The sequence below is a fragment of the Phoca vitulina genome, unplaced genomic scaffold (assembly GCF_004348235.1).
Source record: "Phoca vitulina isolate PV1807 unplaced genomic scaffold, GSC_HSeal_1.0 scaffold1, whole genome shotgun sequence".
Lineage (NCBI taxonomy): Eukaryota > Metazoa > Chordata > Mammalia > Carnivora > Phocidae > Phoca > Phoca vitulina.
Window position 1 is genome coordinate 43,415,727 of NW_022589704.1, and position 21,972 is coordinate 43,437,698.

Sequence of the window (21,972 nt, forward strand, 5' to 3'; positions counted from 1 at the left end):
ATAAAAGTAGTAAAATATTAATATAAAGATTTAATTTTTTAAAGTCAGTTGACATTAAGACTGATTTCTGACAGTATCTAAGTAAGGCTTGTTTCCTTGACAATAAGGACTTTGCTATACTGTCAACATAGATAACCTGGTCAAAAATTCAACATGATCCTATCACACTTGGTGGGGTACTGTATGACCCATTCCACACAACCAGTAGAAGGAAGTTAAATTGTGTGTAATTTATTTCATTGGGTTAGATATGTAAGCATCTTGAAAGACATAGTTTCTTCTTCATCTAGAACCCTGCAACATTCATCCAAAATCTTCAAAAGAATTTAAGTTAGTCATACCTTCAAAATGTTTGAGATTTTTGTAGCTAACGCTTATGCTTGGCTTCTTGAAATACTAAACAAATAGCATCTGCATAGTAGTATTATTTCCTTTTCAACACTGAGGTTTTCACTGAGAGTGATGTTACAGAAGACTGAAGTCTTTCACCAGCGTACGTCAGGGGAATGCAGGACACTCTACTTACCCAACTTCTCCATTAGATTGAAAGCTCCTAGGAGGCAGGGGCTCTGTCTCAATGGCTTTCAAACCTTCAGCATTTGGCCTGATATAGAATATGTAGCTGCTGCCCAATAGATATTTGGTGAATGACTGTTTTTTGAGGAGGGGATAGTTAGGAGTGTCAGGCACAGCTAGGAGTGATACTCTGCACCCCTCTGGACCAAAAACACAGCTTGTAGTACTTGGATATGTGGTATGATTACTTCTGGGATCTTCATTGTAGTTCAGATTCTAGAGAGTTCAGATAATTGAACTTGATAAAAGGATTATGATTGTGCTTTGTTGTCAAAACACTCATGAAGTCAATGTTTTAGGAGACTTTTTGTTGCATATAAGAGAGGTGAACTTCAGGCCAAATGTTGGAGGCAGCCCAGTATCCTGAGGGACTAGACCCAAGAGCCAGGAAACCTGTAGGAAGCCAGGAAGCACGCTCTTTTCTCGTTCTCCTCTCTGCTTCTCTCTCTGTAAATTTATTTTTATTTCCCTCTCTCTTTCTGCAGATGTTTTCACTGCCTCAGAGCACATGGCCCCAAACACTGCTAATCCACGGCTCCCCAGTGCACAGACAGCTGAGCATTTCTGTCTCAATTCCAGACTCCAGTGAGAGTGACTCTGATCTGCCCAGCTCAGGCCACGGGGACACTCTTCACCCAGTATTTTGTGTGATAGCAGGGCTGGGGGGAAAGGCATTACAAAACTGATTTTATATTTTCTTAGGAAACATGTATACTGCATATACTATTAGCCCAAACCATGTTATAGTGGTGGGTTCTATACTTTGAGGAATCTCTGAGACTTCCTTCCTTGAAGGGGAAAGAGCCATAGCAGACAGGCCTTCCCCATCAACCCCGTCTCTCTGGGCACCCAGAACCTTCTCAGGAGACCGACCGCAAGATACTGCAGCAGGGTCTGCTGGTCCCGGTACCTTCTGCAAGCCCTTTTGGATGGTGAAATGTGAAGAATCTGAAATGGAGTCAATAATCAGCAGGCGTTCAGTGGTGTAAAAGGAACCGGCCCAAAGTCCCTGAGCTCTGACACGCAGTGAGGCTGTGATTTCCATGACACCCAGCACCACCAGGCAGCATGACAGCTGCGGGGACAAGAGCGAGGCTGGCAGGGGAGCGGTGCGTGGGGCTGCAGGCAGCTTGGCCCCGCGGAGGAGGAAAAGCACTGCGGGGTGGGGGTGGGGGGGCGGGCGCGGGAGCCCTCCTCCCTGCAGTCTGTTTCCCTCCACTTACTAGGTTGGCACACAGATCGAAAAATGTACGTCTAAATCTATTTCTGGCTTCTAAATGTGTGAAGGAAACACATAACTTTATTCTTTTATTTTTGTCAAGTTAGAGACAGATGCCCCTAAAGCGTATGCATTCTATAAGAAGTTCCTCTTCTTCAGTAGCGCATCTTTGGAAGCAAAAATCAAAGACAAACAGGACATCTCCTCTAAGTTTTCTGGACAAATACCGGCAATCAAAAGAAGAGAGTCACCGCTGGTAACTAATGGCAATGAGGGAAATAAAGCCAGGAAAGATTGTTGAAAAAAGTCTTTTTTAAAGAACTTTTGAAGGAAAAACAATGAAGTGTTGATGTAATATAAATATGTTGTTATTTGTTAAATACCAAAAATACTGCAAGTATAAATCAACTTTTCAAATTAAAGAGAAACACGTGAACACTTACAGAAATGCCCTCGCCAGAGGTGTTTGGAAATCTTCAAAGCTTAATAATATCCTTTTGTTGAAGGATAGTCAGTCAGTAAATTAGGAATGAAAGCCATCTGGAAAAATAAAAACACGTTGTCAATACAAGAGATAAATTCCTGGGAAAGGTTGTTATGATGACTTTAATTTCAACTGTAGTGCCTCACAGTCAAAGAAAATCTTCTAAAACAGAATACTGTAGACATTTGCTTACTCAAAAAATATTTTTGAGCACATACTATGTACCAAGAACTGTGCTAAGCATGGGGAATATACTGGTAAATAAGATGGATACTGTCCCGACATGCAGGTCCCTGTCCAAGCTTTGAGATGACCAGGGAAAATATAATCAGCAAATCAAATAGCTGCATGGAACCCTAAGAGATCAGTTTGTCCAAATGAGGAAATTGAGGCCCAAAATGTTAAGTAGAACTGTCTGTGCTCTTGACTTCTCAATTTTTGCCATCCAAAAAAACCATTTTTGTTTCATAGAGCCTTCTAAAATTCCCAGATTGTGTGACATATAACAAATGTAGATATTAATCCATGTCAAAATACTCTTTATAGATTTTGAATATTCCTGTGCTTTTCTGGAAATAAAACAGGAAACCTAACAAACAAAAACCCCGAGGTCCAATTTTCAATATCCAATCCAGTTTTGTTTTGTTTTTTTTTTAGGAAGTGTTAGCCATGTGATTCTTATTAACATCCAAAACAGTCATATCATGTGATAGTGGCCATCTGTTTAGGATGTGGCTGACACACTTGTAATATCCAGAATAACGGGGACTCAGAAACATCACTGGTTAGAAAGGTTATCAGTCCAGGGAGATGCCACTTGGGTCAGATGTAGGTGAGGCATTATGAGATGGACCATCTGGATTTCACGCCTCCCTGGGCTCTAGCCCTCATGCGATGACTACGGACCCTTTGGTTGTCTGACCTGCTCTTGTACCGCTCTTGTTAGCACAACGCTTGCCACCCCCAAGGATGTTGTGACAATTGCTGAAGTAAATGCTATAAAGCATTCTGAACAATTCAAAGGAAGGGTGCTGCATAACTACGCAAAATCATTATACACCCACAGGTACAGCTCTTTTTTTAAAAAATATATCCTTAATATGGTAATATAAAAGGGCATTCCTCAGGGTACATTTGAATGTGTGTTTCATTACATTTGTTATTCATTCTAACTTTTAAATTGATTATTATTTTCAGATATTAACCTGGCACTAAAAGGGACCTATCATTAATTTAATAATTTTATGTCACCATGTTTGAAAAAGAGAAGTGTTTGGGTCTCTAGAGGCCCCCTGTCAATCTGTGACTAAAATGAATTTGGTCATAATTACCTACCTGAATCTGGATCCCTTGGCCATGGACTTAGATATGTTGGAAACACGTGTTTGAGAATCCATTTGGCTGGATGACTTGGATTGAAGCCTCAAAATTAAAAAGAAGAGAAGAGAGAAAGAGAAGGAAACACAACTAAACACAAGCTAATAAATGCAAATACCTGATAGCATTGAAGTTGTCAGGGATGATGGTGACCTAAATAAACCATCACAGATTAGTTTCTGTACAGCTCATTTTCTTTTCTTCCTTCCTTCCTTCCTTCCTTCCTTCCTTCCTTCCTTCCTTCCACAGGTTTATTGAAATATAATTCACATGCCAAAAAATTTACCCTTTCAAAGTGTGCAATTCAGTGTTCTTAGTATATTCACCAAGTTGCACAATGATCACAGATTCCACATTTTCAACACCCCAAAAAGAAACCCTGGATCCATTAACAGTCACTCCCCATTCCTCCTCCCCCCAACCCCTGGCAACTACCAATCTACTTTCTGTCTCTGTGGAGTTGCCATAGATTCTCTATGTCCCTATGGATTCTGGACATTTTATATAAAAGGAATCGTACAATATGTGGCCTTTCGTGTCTGCCTTCTTGCCCTCGGAATAATGCTTTCAGGTTTCATCCATTGTTATTCCTTTTTATGGCCAAATATATCATTGTATGGATATACTGCATTTTGTTTACCCATTCATCAGTTGATGGACATTTGGGTTGTTTCCCCTTTTTAGCTATCATGAATAATGCTGGTATGGATATTAGTGTACAAGTTTTTGTGTGGAGTTATGTTTTCAATTCTCTTGGACGTATACCTAAAACTAGAATTACTAGGTCAATGGTACTCTGTTTAACTTTTTGAGGAACTGAAACTGTCCTCCAAAGTGACTGTCATTATACATTCCTACCAAATAAGAATTAGGGTTCAAATTTCTCCATATCCTTACCAACACTTATTATTGTCAAAATATTTGATGACAGCCATCCTGGTAGGTGTGAAGTAGTATCTCGCTATGGTTTCGATTTGCATTTCCCTAATGGCTAATAATGATGAGCATTTTTTCCATCTGATTGTTGGTCATTTGTATATCTTCTTTGATGAAATATCTGTTCAAGCCTGTTGCCTATTTTTAATTGGGCTATTTCTCTTTTTATTGTTGAATTTTAAGAATTCTTTATATATTCTGGTATAAGTCCCTTATCAGATGTTTGATTTACAAGTATTTTGTCCAATTCTATGGGTTGTCTTTCTATTTTCTTAAAGTTCAGCTCAGAAGTTTTTAATTTTGATGCTGTCCGATTATCTTCTCTTGTTGATGCTTGTGTTTTGGTGTCTTGAAACTTAATTCAAGATCAAAAAATTTTATTCCTATGTTTTCTTCTAAGACTTTTGTAATTTTAACTTCTACATTTAGGTCTTTGATCCATTTTGAGGTAATTATTCTATACAATTCAGGGTCAGCATCCAGTTTCATTCTTTTGCATGTAGATACCTAGTGGTCCCCTTGAATTGTCTTGGCTGGCTTTCTTGTAGAAATCAACTGGCCATAAATGTGAGGGTTTATTTTTGGACTCAATTATATTCCACTGATCTGTATGTTTATCTTTATGCCACTATTACACTTGTTTACTGAAGCTTTGCAGTAAATTTTGAAACAGAGAAGTGTGAGACAATTTCTGCAAAAAGAGCCAGCTGGAATTCTGATATGTACTATATCAAATCTGCTGACCAATTTGGGGAGTATCACCGTTTTAACAATAATCAAGTCTTCCAATCTATGGACCTGGAGTATATTCCCATTTATTTAGATCTTCTTTACTTTCTTTCAATGTTGTTTTAGAGGTTTCCGTGTACAAATGTTATACATATTTTGCTAAATTTGTTTCTATTTTATTCTTTTTGATGCTACTTTAAATGTAATTGTTTTCTTAGTTTCACTTTCACATTATTAATTGCTAGTATATTGAAATATATTGATATTTGTATATTGATCTTGTGTCCTACAACCTTTAACATTGTTTATTAGTTATAATATTTTTTAGTGGATTCCTTAGGATTTTCTATATACATGATCATGTCATCCACAAATAGAGATAGTTTTACTTTTTTGTTACCAATATGATGCCTTCTGGTTTTGTTTTGTTTTTTCCTTGCCTAAGTGCTCTGTCTAGTTCCTCCAGTATAGTGTTGAACGGGAGTGGCAAGAGTGGATATTCTTATCTTTGTGCTAATCTAAGGGGGAAAGCATCCAGTCTTTCATCATCATGTAGGATGTTAGCTCTGAGTTTTTTGTAGATGACCTTTATCAGGTTCAGAAAGTTTCCTGTATAGCTCTCTTTAGGTTCCATTGATGGGCAGGGCTGAATTGCTAACACTAATGAGATCTAGAAGTTCTTTTGGGACTTCTTGTCCTTTTCAGTATTGTAATAAGATGTGGAAACAATGCCTACTAGAGATAGGTTATATATTTTTTTCTGGAAAAGGCTGAATATTGCAAAAGGAAATTTTGTGTATCTCTCTTTTTCCGTCCTCCAACCATTCCTTCTTGTCTCCCACCACAAGAGAGCAAACAAATGGTTGTGGTAGGTAAATATAATAGCTTCTTTCCATACTATCCTTATGTTGTAAGGATACGGTACATTTGTGCACAAATTTCAATAGCACATATGCCATGGATGTTATATAAAATAAGCTGTAGGAAGTCAGTAAAGGTGTCAACTTCCGAAAACCTTCTCAAAAAACTTCTGAGAAGAAAAGACATTATCAAATCCAGCTAAGAGTTTAGTTCTTAGGGGATCTGGCAAATTAAGAATTGCTCTGCATCCTGGAGAAAGAAGTGCCAGATGCCAAGTGGTACCCTTAAGAAGGTGAGGCCCAAGAGCCAAAGCAGGACTGGCCACCCAGGCAAAAACAGTCTCAGCCAGGGAAGACAGGGAAGGACAGAATGAATTGAATGACTTTGGTTCTATTTTCCTAACTTCTGTTCTCTGTTTCCCAACTTCCTATTGCCTATTAGCTTGCCATTTTCCCCAGTGGCCATTATTTATCTCTCACTCTCAACTTTTAGTACTTGTTCGTAGTTCTGTGTAATGCCTAGGGACCAATATGTTGTGCCCTTGGCTGCCTCCTGAACCTCTCCCTTAGATGGCAGAATAGAAACACCACCTGTCTTATGTTTCTGGAACTGACCCTGCACACACCCCAGGTTTAACTCTGCTCAGCCTTGCATTATTTGTGTATGACAATTACAATCTGAAAAGTAAATCATAACATTAAAAATTTTTTTAAAGTCTACTTCATGTGCTTTCAGAGCCAAGCAACAAATGGGTTGCTATTGGTCTCAATGGCAAGACCAGTTCTGCTCTTTAAATTGAGAACCAGCTTTGCTACCTCTGAGAGAAGAGAGATTATTCTTTGCTTATTTTCATTCCACCAACTCCCAACATTTTAGGCAAGAATTGTGGGGATAGGGGCGCCTGGGTGGTCAGTCATTATGCGTCTGCCTTCGGCTCAGGTCATGGTCCCAGGGTCCTGGGATCGAGCCCCACATGGGGCTCCCTGCTCAGCGGGAAGCCTGCTTCTCCCTCTCCCACTCCCCCGGCTTGTGTTCCCTCTCTTGCTGTCTTTCTCTCTCTGCCAAATAAATGAAATCTTGAAGAAAAAAAAATTGTGGGGATAATAAGAATTTTAAAAGAACAAAGAACAAAGAATATTCCTCTGTTTTCAGATAACACTATAACCCAATCATAGAGGAAGTTAGAAGTTAGTAATTGGGAAGTGTCTCTTTTTGTCAAAGATGAGATCATTATTCCTATCTAAGAACTTTTGCTTGGTGGAAGGGAGGAAAGGAGTGATGGTGGAAGAAGGAATTAGGATACCCCAAAACTCACAGTGGTACTATACCTTTTATGGGTCTCAGTGGGAGAGTTTGGGTGTTTCTCATGAGGTGCCATTGATGCCTAAGAGGTATATTTGTAGTGTGCTCCATTCTGGCCTGGGGAGTCCAAGAACTGCTAGAAACTGACAATAAGAACTAAGGAACTGCCTAGAACACCTGGCAAAGAGTGAAGAACGGATAGACAAAAGGAGATAAGACTGGATTTGTAATTTGAGCCACACTAAGCAAACAGTGGGGACAAAGCAGCAGAAAGGCAGGATGATTTTGCTAAAGCCTTGATGAGTTATCACACTGGTAAAGTTGTGAGCAGAGTGGAGAACATGCTCAGGTCTCGGGTTTTCTGACCTAGTTCTAGGATCCTGAGCCTATAACCTAGCTCTATGATGAGACAGCATATCCTGGGAAGCTTCTCATGTGGCCTCCCTAAGAATCCCAGGAGAGGGATTTTCCATTTAGCTACTTGATAATAAAATTTAAATTCTGATTTTCAGGCAATTTAAAGAAAGGACAATAGCTAATGTCATAGTAAAGCCTGAAAAACGGAAACAATTAAGGAAATGATCATGAAACTCTAAAAACCATTTCCAAGATTGAATCATAAAAATGTAGGCTCAAAACTTAATAGCAATAATCATGGTGATGAGGATAAAACTGTAATGCAGCTAAAGAAATCATTCAATTCCCACGTGGCTGTCCTAAGAGAAATGAGGCTCTAGTACAAAGGAAATATGACAACTTGTTTTTAAAGGATGTATACTCATGTTATTTTCTGGAGAATTTGCATTTGGGGGTTTTTTCAGAGTAAATTTCCCCAGAGAAATGTTATGTTCTCTTAGTCTGAGGATGTAGACTGGAGTACAAATAGGGTCAGAGCAAGTATTAGAAATGACACTCAGAAATTAAATAGGAATCAAGTGGAAATTCTATGCAGGTGAAAACGTTTTCAATCAGTGTATATTCCTTCTCTCTCTGATAGGGGTAATTTAGTTTTGGGTGAGAGTGGGGGTGGGATGTGGTAGGGTGGGTGTGGGAGGAAATTCTGGTATCCTTAGAGCCCTACAACTAGAAAAGGAAAAGAAGAATATAAAATCTACATTTTGTTTCTCCATCTGGATTGCCCTAAACCCTTTCCAAATAGATAATACTTACTCAGGAATACTTAGTAAAAAAGATTACTGAACCTCCAAATGGAGCCTGACTTCAGATGACATAAAGGCCTTGGGTAGTGTGGATTTCAATGAAAACTGAAGTGGAGTGGGTTACCTAGGGGCTAGGAATCGAAATGTTCATAAACCTAATTATTCAAATATTCTAAGCATTTGTTTTTTGAAAAAGTCACAAAACATAGTTGCAGTACACAGATAAGGTTGCTGAGGAGAAATTTTTATGAGAAGCAAGTCTCAGCATTTAGGATTAGGAACTCAGCACATGGATTTTGTATCTGTGAGAGCTAACGGGCTGCAGGAGGGATCCAGAAGTACCGTTTCCTGCAGTCCAAAAGAGGATGCACTGCAGTGAGCATTCCCTCTGATGTTTTGGGCTTGTGAGCAGATCTCCATACAGTGTGAACCACAATTTATGAAGCCCCATATTTGTAGTTAAGAGTTTACTCTTCTAATCAAATACAACTTGAGATAGGATTTTAACACATGAGTTTTAACACATTTTATTATATATTGAATTATTGTACTGCATAACAATTAGACATAAATATTAACTTTGTATTTTTTTTCTTCCCATTTTGCCATTTTTTCAGCATCTAAAACTAAGGTCAATGTTTATTGTGTCCCTAACGTCACGTGTTATTTAACTATCATCCTTTTTCTTCTTAATTTTCTCATCATGTACTTGCTTACTTGAGTCAGTATCCACCCCCTCAGTACCTGAGCTCCCATCCTGGGATTCTCTGTGCCTAAGTATTTTATCCCAGCATTTCTCTGCTATTCCCTCATCCCATCCACCCATACTCCAGGATTTAAGCAACCACTTTCTGCTTCCATTTCTGCTCAGTATGTCTTGAGTAATGAAAGGCTTGAGGTGGCAAGAACTCTGGGCCATGACATTCAACTGCAGTCTTCAGCAGAAGTGCAGGTGGGGAAGAGAGAGACCAGGGATTGAAAAATGAAGAGTGAAGAAGGGAAGGGAAAGGATGGGCCTAGCAAGAATAGGCTGGGGGTTCCTGGTGACCTTAGATGCCTCCCTAAATTTTTTTTTTTTTATTTTTTTTTATTTTTTTTAAGATTTTATTTATTTATTAGAGAGAGAGAGAGAGAGAGAGAGCACATGAGAGGGGGAGGGTCAGAGGGAGAAGCAGACTCCCTGCTGAGCAGGGAGCCCGATGCGGGACTCGATCCCAGGACTCTAGGATCATGACCTGAGCCGAAGGCAGTCGCTTAACCAACTGAGCCACCCAGGCGCCCCGATGCCTCCCTAAATTATAGTAAAGTGCCAGTGGGCCAGGAGCATCAAAGCAAGCAAGAGGATACCTCTTTGGGACTGTAGTGGGTGGTGACATGTCATCCAGATCCCCTTTACAGGAGGAGACCAAAGCAGGCAAGAGGAGACCTCTTTGGGAATGTATTGCATGATAGATCACTCAGATCCCCTTCTAATAATAAAGGCCTCTTTCCCCAGATGCTGGGAGTGCTCATGGCCAGTAGTCCTCAGCTATCAGCCTTCTTTGGAATTGCCTGGGCTCAAGAGAACTACCTCACTCTCGGTTATAGCCCCTTCTAGTAGTACCCCATATCCAGTGACTGGTCAAATATAAAGGCTATCCCCATCACACGAATGAAGGACATCTGTGAAGGTCCTCCTCAGCTTCGGAATTCACTGTGGTGATCAGTTGAGGCTTTCCTTGAGATGTCGTCACAGCCCAATTTCTCCCTCTGCCCATGCTCCTTTCCCTTCCCTTCCACAAGTGGTGATGCCAAGAGCACTGCCTAGTATACTCTATATACCAGCCTCCATCTCAGTCTTCTCTGTGGGGAGCCCAACCTGCAGGACTTGGCGCAAGCATCGGTAAAGCACAGGGGTCATGACACTAAAAGTACAAGCAACAAAAGAAAAAAATAGATACATTGAACTTCATCAGAATTAAAGATTTTGTTCATGAAAGGATACTATCAACAGAGTGAAAAGGCAACCAATGAAATGGGAGAAAGTATTTGCAAATCAAATATCTGATAAAAGATTGGTATCTATAATATATAAAGAACTTCTACAAAAAACAAACAACCCAATTAAAAAATGGGAAAATACTTTGACATTTTTCCAAAGACGATATTACAGATGGCTTATAAGCACATAAAAAATGTTCAACATTACTGATCATTAGGGAAATGCAAATCAAAACCACAATGAGATACTACTTCACACCCATTGGGATGGCTATTATAAAAAAAAAAAACCCACAAAATAAACAGAAAATATTGGTAAAGAATTGGAGGAATTGGAACCCTTGTGCATTGCTGGGAATGTAATATGGTGCAGCCACTGTGGAAACAGTATGGAAGTTCCTCAAAGAAATTAAAATAGAGTTACCATATGATCTGGCAATTCCACTTCTGGGTATTTACCCCAAAAAATTTGAAAACGGGGACTCAAACAGATACTTGTACACCCATGTTCATAGGAGAATTATTTATGATAGCCAAAAGGTAGAAACAACCTAAGTTTCTGTCAATGGATGAATGGATCAAAATGTGGTATATACATGCAATGGATTATTATTCAACCTTAAAAAGAAAGGAAATTTTGACACATTCTACCACATGGGTGAACCTAGAGAACATTATGCTAAATGAAATAAGCCAGTCACAGAAGGACGGGTACTATATGGTGGCACTTACATAAGGTACCTAGTATAGTCAAACTTATAGAGACAGAAAGTAGAATGGCGGCTCCCAGAGGCTGTGGGAGGGAGGAATGGGGAACCAGTGTTTAGTGGGCACAGAGTTTCATTTTGGGATAACAAAAAAGTTCTGGAAATGGATAGTGATGGTTGCACAACAATGTGAGTGTACTTAGTGGTACTGAACTATACACTTGAAAATGGTTAAAATGATCAACTTTATGTGTATTTTACCACAATAAAAAATTATATAATTTTAAAAATACGGCCCCTTAACCCCTCCCACCCCATTCTAAAGGTCAATGATTATTATATTGTTACCTTCACAGCCGAATGTGGATTGGTGTGATTTTGAGGACTAGATTATATAGCAGTTCTCAAATTCAGCTGCGTATTAGAACCATTTGGGGAATTTTAAAAAAACAAATGATGCTTCAGTTCCACCCATAGTGATTTCTATGTAATTGTCTAGGGACCTAGGCTTCAGTACTTTTAAAAGCTCCCAGTGACTGCAGTATGCAAACATAGCTGAGATTTCCTGGGATAGAAGAACCCCAACCCACACCTTTCCCACCTACTTGCTATTGTCCCTGAGGATTTGGCCATCTGCTTATCTTTTCTAGCCTCATCTTTCCAGCTCCCCTAACCCCTCCTACGCACACCCAAGCTACAGCTAACCAAATGACTTGTCATTTGTCCTCTCCTGTCAAACCTTGTCTGGCTTCTGTCCCTTTGTTCATGTTTCCTCTGACAAGATTGCCCTCCTCTGACTGATTTCAGCCCTAGTGGAACCCTTCTTTGGGAAACTTGCCCTCAGCACCTCTCACTAGGCTGTGCCACACACCTTACTCTGAACACTGGAAAGGTTCGTGTGTAAGTCCCCATACTGCTGACCTTATCACAAAGGTGGGAAATTCCACTTCCCAGTTTCCCAGTGCTGGGATCTGCTCTTCTTTCCTCTGTTCCCAGATCAGAAGCAAGGCACTGGGGAAGTTTCAGTAGATACTAGCTGAACAAATAGGTTTCTTTAATAAGAGATAATACGTTCCACAATTAAATAGTATTTTTTTTAAGTAAATGCATTGGGAAGAATTAGCATATTGGTATAAATAAGGCAGTCTTCTTTTAACATTAATTGGGCCATTATTATGTGCTTAGGATCATGCTAATGTTTTACTTAGAGTTGTGTGTGGTTTTTTGGTTTTTTTTTTGAATCTCCATGGCAACTCTAGGAGGCAGGTATTTTCATATCTATGTTATAAATGAGGAAACAATTTCAAATAGGTTAAGAACTTGCCCAGGATCCCAGCTAGTGTGCGTAGAGCTGGGAGTTTCAGTTGTGATACAAGTGATGATTCTAGATCCTTCCTAATTTGGGGAAAGGGACAGAGCAAAGTATAAAAGGTCACTGAGGATCTTAAAGGAGAGGGGCTGTTACTGGTAGGAAAAAGGAACTGAAAAAGAGGTCACCGACATAAAAGACAAAATTTGAAATCTCACCTATTTTGCTCAGGCCTCAGCTTAATTGTAGGGGGGTATTTAAATCACTATGAGACCCTTGTTCCTTGGATACACTCCAATTAAATTCAGCCCAACAGTATTCATTGAGGATCTACCGTGTACCAGAAACAGTGCAAGATGCTTTGAGTTCCAACCACAGGCAATAGGAGATCTTTGCCAATATAGAGTTCTCTCTGGTGGGGGTGACATGTCCTCTATCAATAGACATTCCAGGTACAGTGGTATGTGTTCTTATAATCAAGGTATGTATCGACAGCAGCGGAAATGCAGAGGGAACAAGTTTTCCAGAGAAATCAAGGAGGATTTTATGGCAGAATACGTGTACTTGTATTTGTATGTGAGAGAAAGAATCGATAGGACTTGGTGACCACTTTTTTTAACAAAAGAGAATGACAGAAAGGGGAAAGTCGGGGGTCCCGGGTTTCTAGAGCCAATAGCTAACTTGATTGAGTTAAAGACGTAGAACAATAGGAACAGTTTTGCGTTCAGTTTTGATCATATGGAATGTGAAGTACCCAACAGACATTTGGGTAGAGGTAGGAGTAATATGTGGAGGCATGAGGATGTGATCCAAGATCTCAGGTTAGAGGCAACAGAATGAAAGTGTCCTTTTTTTTTTTTTTTTTAAGATTTTATTTATTCATTCGAGACACAGAGATACAGAGAGAGAGCATGAGCAGTGGGAGAGGCAGAGGGAGAGAGAGAAGCAGGCTCCCCGCTGAGCCAGGAGCCCGACGTGGGGCTCGATCCCAGGACCCTGGGATCATGACCTGAGCCGAAGGCAGATGCTTAACCATCTGAGCCACCTAGGCCCCCGAAAGTGTCCATTTTCTAACAGATGAATGCCAGACTGCCAGTCAGCATTAAAACCCATCTGGGAATAGACATGGGCTTTACTGCTGAAGAGACCCAGTCTTCCTGACTTGGCCACTTAATGCTTTGACCTTGGGGATGTCACGTGGCCTCTCTGAATGGCACAGTGGAAATGGGAAATGTTAGCCTGTCTTGCAGGGCTGTACTCAGATGAGCAGTAATGTCTGCAAACTCCTTTCAGTGCACTGAGTTGGCACCTGGTAGTTTCTGTTAAAGCTCATGGATGGAAAGCGTTGAGTTAAAGCTGGGGGCGGGGACTGGCCTGTGTTCAGAAGAAAGAAAGAGAGATTGTTTGCCTGAGTGGCTGGGGTAAGGCAAAGTGGACTTGCCATCCATAGAGAAATGGATCTTCAAGATCTATAGCCCTGTTCAGGTCCCAGAAGGAGGTGTTTGGAGTAGAAGAAAGCATGACCATCTTTTATATTTGACCCCTTCTAGTCACCCTCAATGGATTCAAATCACTGTACTGCTAGGGGAGCTCTTCAGGGTGACCCTGTCTGTGCCTCTTTCCCAGCCACCCCCCAAGAAGGAAAGCAGAAGTGGAAAGAAAGGAGGCCCCTATAGATGAACAGAAGAACCATCCCCATCTACCTATGCATACCTGGATTTCCTTTTCAGAGTGTGTAACACATTCTTTCATTTTATCATAAAGAAAAGAGAAATGAAAAAAAAGGGAAGCTCGAAAAAGGTGAATAGTGGGGATATAGGAAAAATACTTCAGATTTTGCCTAGTGGGTTTTCATTATTTGACAGACATTAGCTGCAAGTAAGATTTTTGTGTAAGCAGCTACCAGGAGCGGCAACTGTGCGTTTAGAAACTTGCAAAGCTGTTGTTGTTCTAACGTTGTCAAATTTGTTCTAAAGGAACTTTGCTGAGAATTCACAGAACTGTCCTAGCATTCTCTGTCTTCCTAAATGCCCAGGATCCCCAGCTAACAAAGTTCAGCGCAACTGGACACACACTGATGCACTGGGGTGATCTGTCAGAGACCACACCAGGGAGGGCGTGAGTGAAAGGTAGTCTCTATCCCTGTGGAGCTTCCGGTGGGAGAGGAGTGGAGGGGCCGCCATGGGGATGGAAGCAGAAGATGAGAGCGGGAAGGCAGATAAACAATGGCCATGTAAACAAATCCATTTCTTAATTCCCTGACATGACCGGGGCCTTGACCCATTTGTAACCATTCTGTAATCGCCGAAATAAGTCCAGTTAAATTATTCAAAAATCTCCAAATGCCAATTCCATTTAATTTTAAATAACAAGCATCCCTGAGAGGGGTGATATTTGTAACGATGACTAAGGGAAAATATTTTTCTAGCAGGGTTTCTGTACAGGAAAAAATTCATTGCTTCCATCCCCACATCCCACACCCCACATTCCACACCGGTTGGTGTAAAAATATTTGTATTTAAATAATTTTAAATGTCATGCATTTATAATTAAAAGCAATTCTGTGTTCAGAGGAACAGAAATTACTGACTTTAAATCAATGAGAAAAAATAGATTTTCCTCAAAGAAATATCTCATGAGATTCAAGTAGTTTAAACCAAGCTAATGTGATATAAGCCCATCAGTTGCATATGGTATCTGGTGTGACCACTGGAATATCTGCCCACCTCCAGCTGCGGGAGCCTATAGGACATTCCAGCAAGAGCCCTTCATTTCTCCCAAAGGGTCTCTCCTTTCTCCCTTCTGCTTCCCACCTTTACTCACCTTTAAGTACCTTTAAGGACTGGATATGCACAAAATGTTCTCTTTCCTTTCAAAATGACACTCACTTATCTCTTCCTCCTGGTTGCTGAGATCCCTCTCACTGAACAGCTCCTGATGCCTGCTCAACATCCCTTCTATAACACAACCACCCCTACCCCTGTTCTCAGCCCCCACCAAGGAATTGCATTCCCTTAGCCACAGTGATTATTCACCAGAGCATGGACTGGAAGATGGGTCACTTCAAGCCTTCACCGAGGAAGCCAGGGAGGGGTGGATTTCTGATGATTTGGGAGCACTCTCTGGATTCCACACTGCTTGTGGTGGTTAACTTTATGTGTCACCTTGGCTAGGCTATGGTGCCCAGTGGTTTGGTCAAACACTAATCTAGATGTTTATGTAAGGGTATTCTTTTGATGAGATTAACATTTAAATCAGAGTTTGGGTAAAGCAGGTACCCTCCATAATGTGGGCAGCCTCATGGAATCATATGAAGACCTTAAGAGCAAAGACAGGTCTCCCAAGAAGGAAATCTCAGGATTGCAATATAGAGACACTGCCTGAGTTTCCAGCCTGCTGCCCTGCAGAATTCAGACTCAAGACTGCAATGTCAACTCGTACCTAAATTTCTAGCCTGCCAGTCTGCCCTACACATTGTACCACAATTCTGTGAGCAAATTCCTTAAATAAATCTCTTTTGTCTCTTTTCTGTCTCTATTTCTATCTGGGTTTTTTTTTTTTTTTTTTTTTTTGCCTCCCCTTCTCCCTCTGTCCCCTACCTTCTCTCCTTCCTTCTGTCTCTCCCATGGATTCTGTTTCCCTGGAGAACCTTGACTAATACACTACCTAAGTCATACTTGCACCCTTGAATTGCTCAGGGTTTTATTTGTGTGTTGGTTTAAGCCAGCTTGAGTTGTGTTTCTATCACCTGTGACTAAGAGTCTTGAGCATTCCTGGGTGTAAGTGGACAGAATCCCATATAGGTTAATAAATGAAAGATTCTTGAAGAATTCTGCCTAATATTATTAATTACTAAATAACAAGACTACTTAAGGGCCAGAATTGTATCTGATGCTTTATTCTACTGCATTGCTTAGAATTCTTGGCACACAGGTTAGTAAATGTTGGTTGAGTTGAATTGTAGAAGGAGGTTGGTCTAGAGGGCTCAGCTCCTGGAATTACCCTAGTAGCTGGAGATACAGATCCTCTGACATTTAGGAAACCCAAGAGTGATTAAGTAATGTAACAGGTAGATTCAGCATTTACTATATTCATGGAATTGCTTAGAAATGGTTGCAGTGTGTTTTTATTTATGTCCTTACATGTGTATGTCTATTATCGATACACACAGGTTTCCTTCTAGGTATTTGGATTAGACCATGCTTAGCTTCTTAGCTTCATCAAACCAGCACTTCTTCAGGGAGATTCTAGTCAAGATCAGGACAATTCCATCATTGCTACATTATTATATTAGTTTGCTTTGCCTATTTTAACAAATTACCACAGACTGAGTGGCTTAAACAACAGGAATCTATTGTTTCATAGTTCTGGAAACTGGAAGTCTGAGATCAAGATGTTGGTAGGACTTTAACCCCTCTGAAGGCACTAAGAATCTTTCCAGGCTTCTCTTCTAGCTTCTGGTGGTCCCTTGGCTCGTGGCAGCATAACTCCAATCTTCACATGGATTCTTTTATGCTTCTGTATCCAAATTTCCCCTTTTTATAAGGACCTTCTTCATGTTGTATTACCCACCTACAGCAGAATGACCTCATCTTAACTATAATTATGTCTGCAATGACCGTATTTCCAAATAAAGTCATATGCTGAGATACTGGGAGTTAGGACTTCAGCATATATGGATGTTGGGGGGTGGGGCACACAATTCAACCCATAACAGTTGTTTGTACTCCCTCAGCTCATTCCTGAGCAGCCTTCACAGGAGGACTCCAGAGCTGTGAGCAGCAGGAGGGCAGGAGAGCTGGCTGCATTGCCAAGCTAGGCACACATTGCCAAGGTCCTAGCCACTTGGTTCCATGACTGCCGCCATACATTCCTACACCAAGCAAGAGGTTCTATTCCAGCAGCACCAGTATTGCCCTGAAACGAATGCTGATAATATTCCCCAGGCACCCTCCACTAGCGAGTCTCTTTTCCTTCTCCAGTATCTTCTGGTTGCTTCTCCCTCTTTGAAAAGAATAATCAAGGAACAAGAATTAGAAACCACATATAGAAAAAAGAGGAAGAGCAAGAGAGAATGTTTTTAAAATAACACTTTTTGTTAAAGATGGCAAATGTATTGTCTTCTGTGACATCTAGAGCTGAGGTTAGAAACCTTTGAAAAGTAATTTTCTAAAGTTCTAGGTCCTCTGTACCATTCTCTTTGGCTAGAGGTGTAGAGGTGTAAAGATGGAGCTCAGCCATGGGAGAGGGTGGAGGCCATTGTGCTGCTGCGAACTTCCTTGTCAGTACAGGCAGGCGCCATGGATCTGACTGTTGCCAAAGACCGTTCTCCCAAGTGACTGGGGGAAAGAGACTGGGATTAGGGAGGCAGGGAACCGGCAAGGAGGTCAGGGAGTCTGAGGGGACAACTTTCCAAGGGACACTGGAAGTACGTCCGTGTGCCATCTTTGTCATGCTTGCTATATAGGTCACAGACACCTGCTCTTGGATAGCTTCCAGTGTAGTCCCTGATGCATAAAGAGCTGTGCACACCTGGCTTACATCGGTTGGATAATTTTACATAACTCCCACACAGCCAGGTAAATCAACACCAAATTAGAGACCCAGCACCTAACATAAAAGATACAGAATCTAAAAGCAAGTAAGAATTAAAGTCCTTAAATTCAGTGGTGATATTTATGCTGATCCTATTTACTGATACTTAACACATTATAATAAATCAGTAGCAAATATGGAAAACTATGGTGGACAGTTTATAGGCCAGAAAGTATGTATTTTTCTGAGAACTCATCTGAAATTACAGATGTTTCAAGAATTTAACCTGTGATCTTCTGGGCCTGCCATCCATCCAGATGAAAATAAAAGTTTAGTCTGAGAGTGTCTGTTGTTTGTCCACTTGATGCCAAATAGTAAAGTGATAAACAGAATGCTTACTAACTATTTTAATCTTATAATATTATATGTTTGGCTTTTCATTTTTATTTTTATTTTTTTTTAAGAAGTTATTTTTTTTAAAGATTTTATTTATTTATTTAATTGACAGAGACAGAGACACAGAGAGAGAGAGAGAGAGAGAGAGAGAGAGAGAGAACACCAGCAGGGGGAGTTGGAGAGGGAGAAGCAGGCTTCCCGCCGAGCAGGGAGCCCGATGTGGGGCTCGATGTGGGGCTCGATCCCGGGCTCGATCCCAGGACCCTGGGACCACGACCTGAGCAGAAGGCAGACGCTTAACCAACTGAGCCGCCCAGGTGCCCCATGTTTGGCTTTTTAAAAACCTTGCCTACCTTTTGTAGATTCCCTGTCTTCTATTCCTTGATTTTAGTCTCGCATTTATAGATGGAGAAAACATTAACTTTTGTGGTAATCTTCACTGACATCAAAATGATAGAGAAAAGATTCATTACAGCACAATTTTAAAAGAAATACATCTGATTTTACTGCAAAAATAAAATCTGCTAAAAATTGGCATAAATCCTTGCTCACAGTCAGTGTTCCATAAATGATGTTGAAATAAATTGTAGAAGGAAAGTCCTGGAGTGCCACCACCAAAAAACAAACGCACACACAAAAAAAACCCTCACCATTTGTACTGTTTTCCTCTTCTTTGGGAGTAAAATACAAGTCAAGATAAGTTGTAAACACAAGGGGCGCCTGGGGTGGCTCAGTCCGTTGAGTGTCCAACTCTTGATTTTGGCTCGGGTCATGATCTCAGGGTTGTGATCTCAGGGCGTAAGATCGAGCCCTGCGTCAGTCTCTGCTCTTAGCAGGGAGTCTGCTTGAGATTCTCTCTCCCTCTGCCCTTCCCCACCCCACCCCCCATTTGCCCGCTCTCTCTCTCAAATAAATAAATCTTAAAAAAAAAAAAAGATGTAAACACTGAATAAGGGCATATCCTTAAACTTCAAATTAAGGTATATTAATTCCTAGTCACTCTTCAGATATGAGGTTCGGTCATAAAGTTACCTGGTAAGCTCAGTGTTGTATGCAAACTGCATACTTTGCTACCAGCAAAATAATTTAAGCCTGTGTGGTAACATGGTAAAATGGATCTAGGTAACTATGCCTCAGTTACATTCAGATTACAAATAATTGCTCTCCTAGCAAGTAGACAATGTGGGTTCTTTGAGAATTGTGGTAAAAAAAATTAAGTTATTCTGCGAACATGTATTTTCAGCAGTATATCAAAGTAGTTTGCCAAAGTTTTGGGGAAAAAGGCAAAACAGCACATGATGCTATTCCAAGTGGATGGCCAGCAATGCCACAAGTTAGGAAAACAACGAATGACTCAATAGCATTCTTCAAGGCAAATGCTTGACTCCATTAAGACGTTCTGTAGAAAAGCAGTTATAAGTTACAGTTTAAAATGATATTTGTAATATTTGGCTTGCTTGGAATGAAATCAGCTTCCTAAAAACACTTGTAAGCATCCTTGAGTAATTTCCATAAATAGAAATAACCTTGAGAATAAATCTCTGCATCCTAGAGAAAAGCCTCGGGTTCCTCACTCTCTGTCCCCTTTCCCCTCACTAAATCTCCCCATCTCAGCCGCAGGCAGTGATTTTTAGCCAAGGGAGATTTTGTCCCCCAGGAGACATTTGGCAACATTTGGAAACATTTGGGGCTGTCATGGGAAGCTGGGGGTGTAGGTAAGAGGAGAGGAGAAATGGTACCGGCTTCTGGTAGGTAAGGCCAGGGATGCTGCTAAACATCTTACAATACACAGGACAACCCCAGAATAAAGAATTCACTGACCCAAAATATCAATAGTTCAGAGATTGAGAAACCCTGGCCTGGAGATACAAACGGGGCGGGTACATGTGTGTGTGTGCACGGTATTGGCACACAAACAGAACACATCCATACTTGAACTCTAAGAGCCCTTTGAAACCCACATAAACTGTTGCCCTAACAGATCAGCAGTTCCAGTAAAGAAATTCTACTTTCAAACTAGATGTGAGGCAGGCTCAGAAAGGATTTTTTTATTCTTTGCTCCACCCCAACTCCTCAAGTAAAATTTCTAAAGGAAGCATTGTGATAAACAATTAGAGGGATTGTTGATTTTATTCTTAGGTTTTAGAATTGTGGCTGAGCCTTAGCCTGCGATTCTTGACTACTGTATGGGTCACCTCTATGCGGTCTTTCCTTCTGTCATGAAAGGTTTTAACTGTATTTTAACAGTGACTAACAATGGGCATTCTTTATGTTATTCATTTCGGTTAGGTGTCGGTTTTTCCTTCTCGTCTTCCAAGCCCTTGTCCAAGACAGCAGGACATTTTCAGGTAGCGTATTTCCTTTCTCAAGAGTCATTCTGTGGGTAGTAATGAATTCTTTAGTATTCACAAGATTTCGAGGACTTCAGCATAATTTAATTTTCACATACCACCGATCACTTATGCCAAGTACCTTTTCTCTCTTGAACACCATACTGCACACTACTGTTTCCTCATCTGGTCCCCTGTCTCATTGGCCACAGGTCTGAAGTGACTGTGTTCTTCACCACAGTCTTCTTGAGGCAAGTCACCAACCACCCCCTTTTGTGAACAGTGACCACCCATAGTAAACCCACTTGAGGAGGGTTTTGGCTCAACTAAAACTTCCACCAGCATCAGAGGCTTTCAGATACAACTGGTAGCTTCTAGAAGTGTCAGTCATGTTGGTAGAGATCTCACAAGAAATTTAAGCAAGTAAAGCACCATTTAGCAAAACTACCTACCAACACCCTTCAAACAAACAAACAAACAGGCAAGAGAAACAATAGCAATAACCCATATAATTAATCTGTGCGAAATAACACAATGAACATACTCACAGTAACGATCATAAAATGCTGGGCTGGATGGGACTCTCGGTACTGCTTAGGGGAGCTGCATCCTCTGCTAGTGCCAGCTTCTTGCCTCTTTCTCCTCTTGTTTTATTTTGGTGATAAAGAAAGAAAGGCTCAAGGAGGGGAAGTGACTTGGCCAAACTCATACTGGTTGCTGGGCTAAGTCAGATCTGGAAACACAACGCGCACCTTCTTCCATATATGTAAAAGGCCAGAAGCACAAAAGACTGTGATGTTATATGCATGTGTTTCCAATTTTTTTCTACTACTTTCCTTCCCCCACTCTTATCTTTTCACCCAAATTTCCCATCTTCTTACACAGACTATTTTGGAAATTAGAAAACATATTTTTAATGCAAATATGCCTTTTTAAAAAAAGTTGTAGACACCCACAACATTTTTTATGCTTAGTGACTTGATGCCAACTATATATACTTATAGGTGGATGGGTATCTCCGGATCTATAAATGTCATTTGTATATTCATATACTTTCGTATACCAGATTTC

General features: G+C 40.6%; 1 long non-coding RNA gene across 1 annotated transcript; it reads right to left on the reverse strand.

Moving 5' to 3' along the window:
* Positions 1–1,815: 1,815 nt before the first annotated feature.
* On the reverse strand, positions 1,816–21,739 carry LOC116633376. The gene is made up of 3 exons (XR_004299668.1): positions 21,450–21,739; positions 3,615–3,701; positions 1,816–2,335 (listed from the first exon to the last, which is right to left on the reverse strand). It is a non-coding gene; the product is annotated as an uncharacterized LOC116633376 (long non-coding RNA).
* Positions 21,740–21,972: the final 233 nt, after the last annotated feature.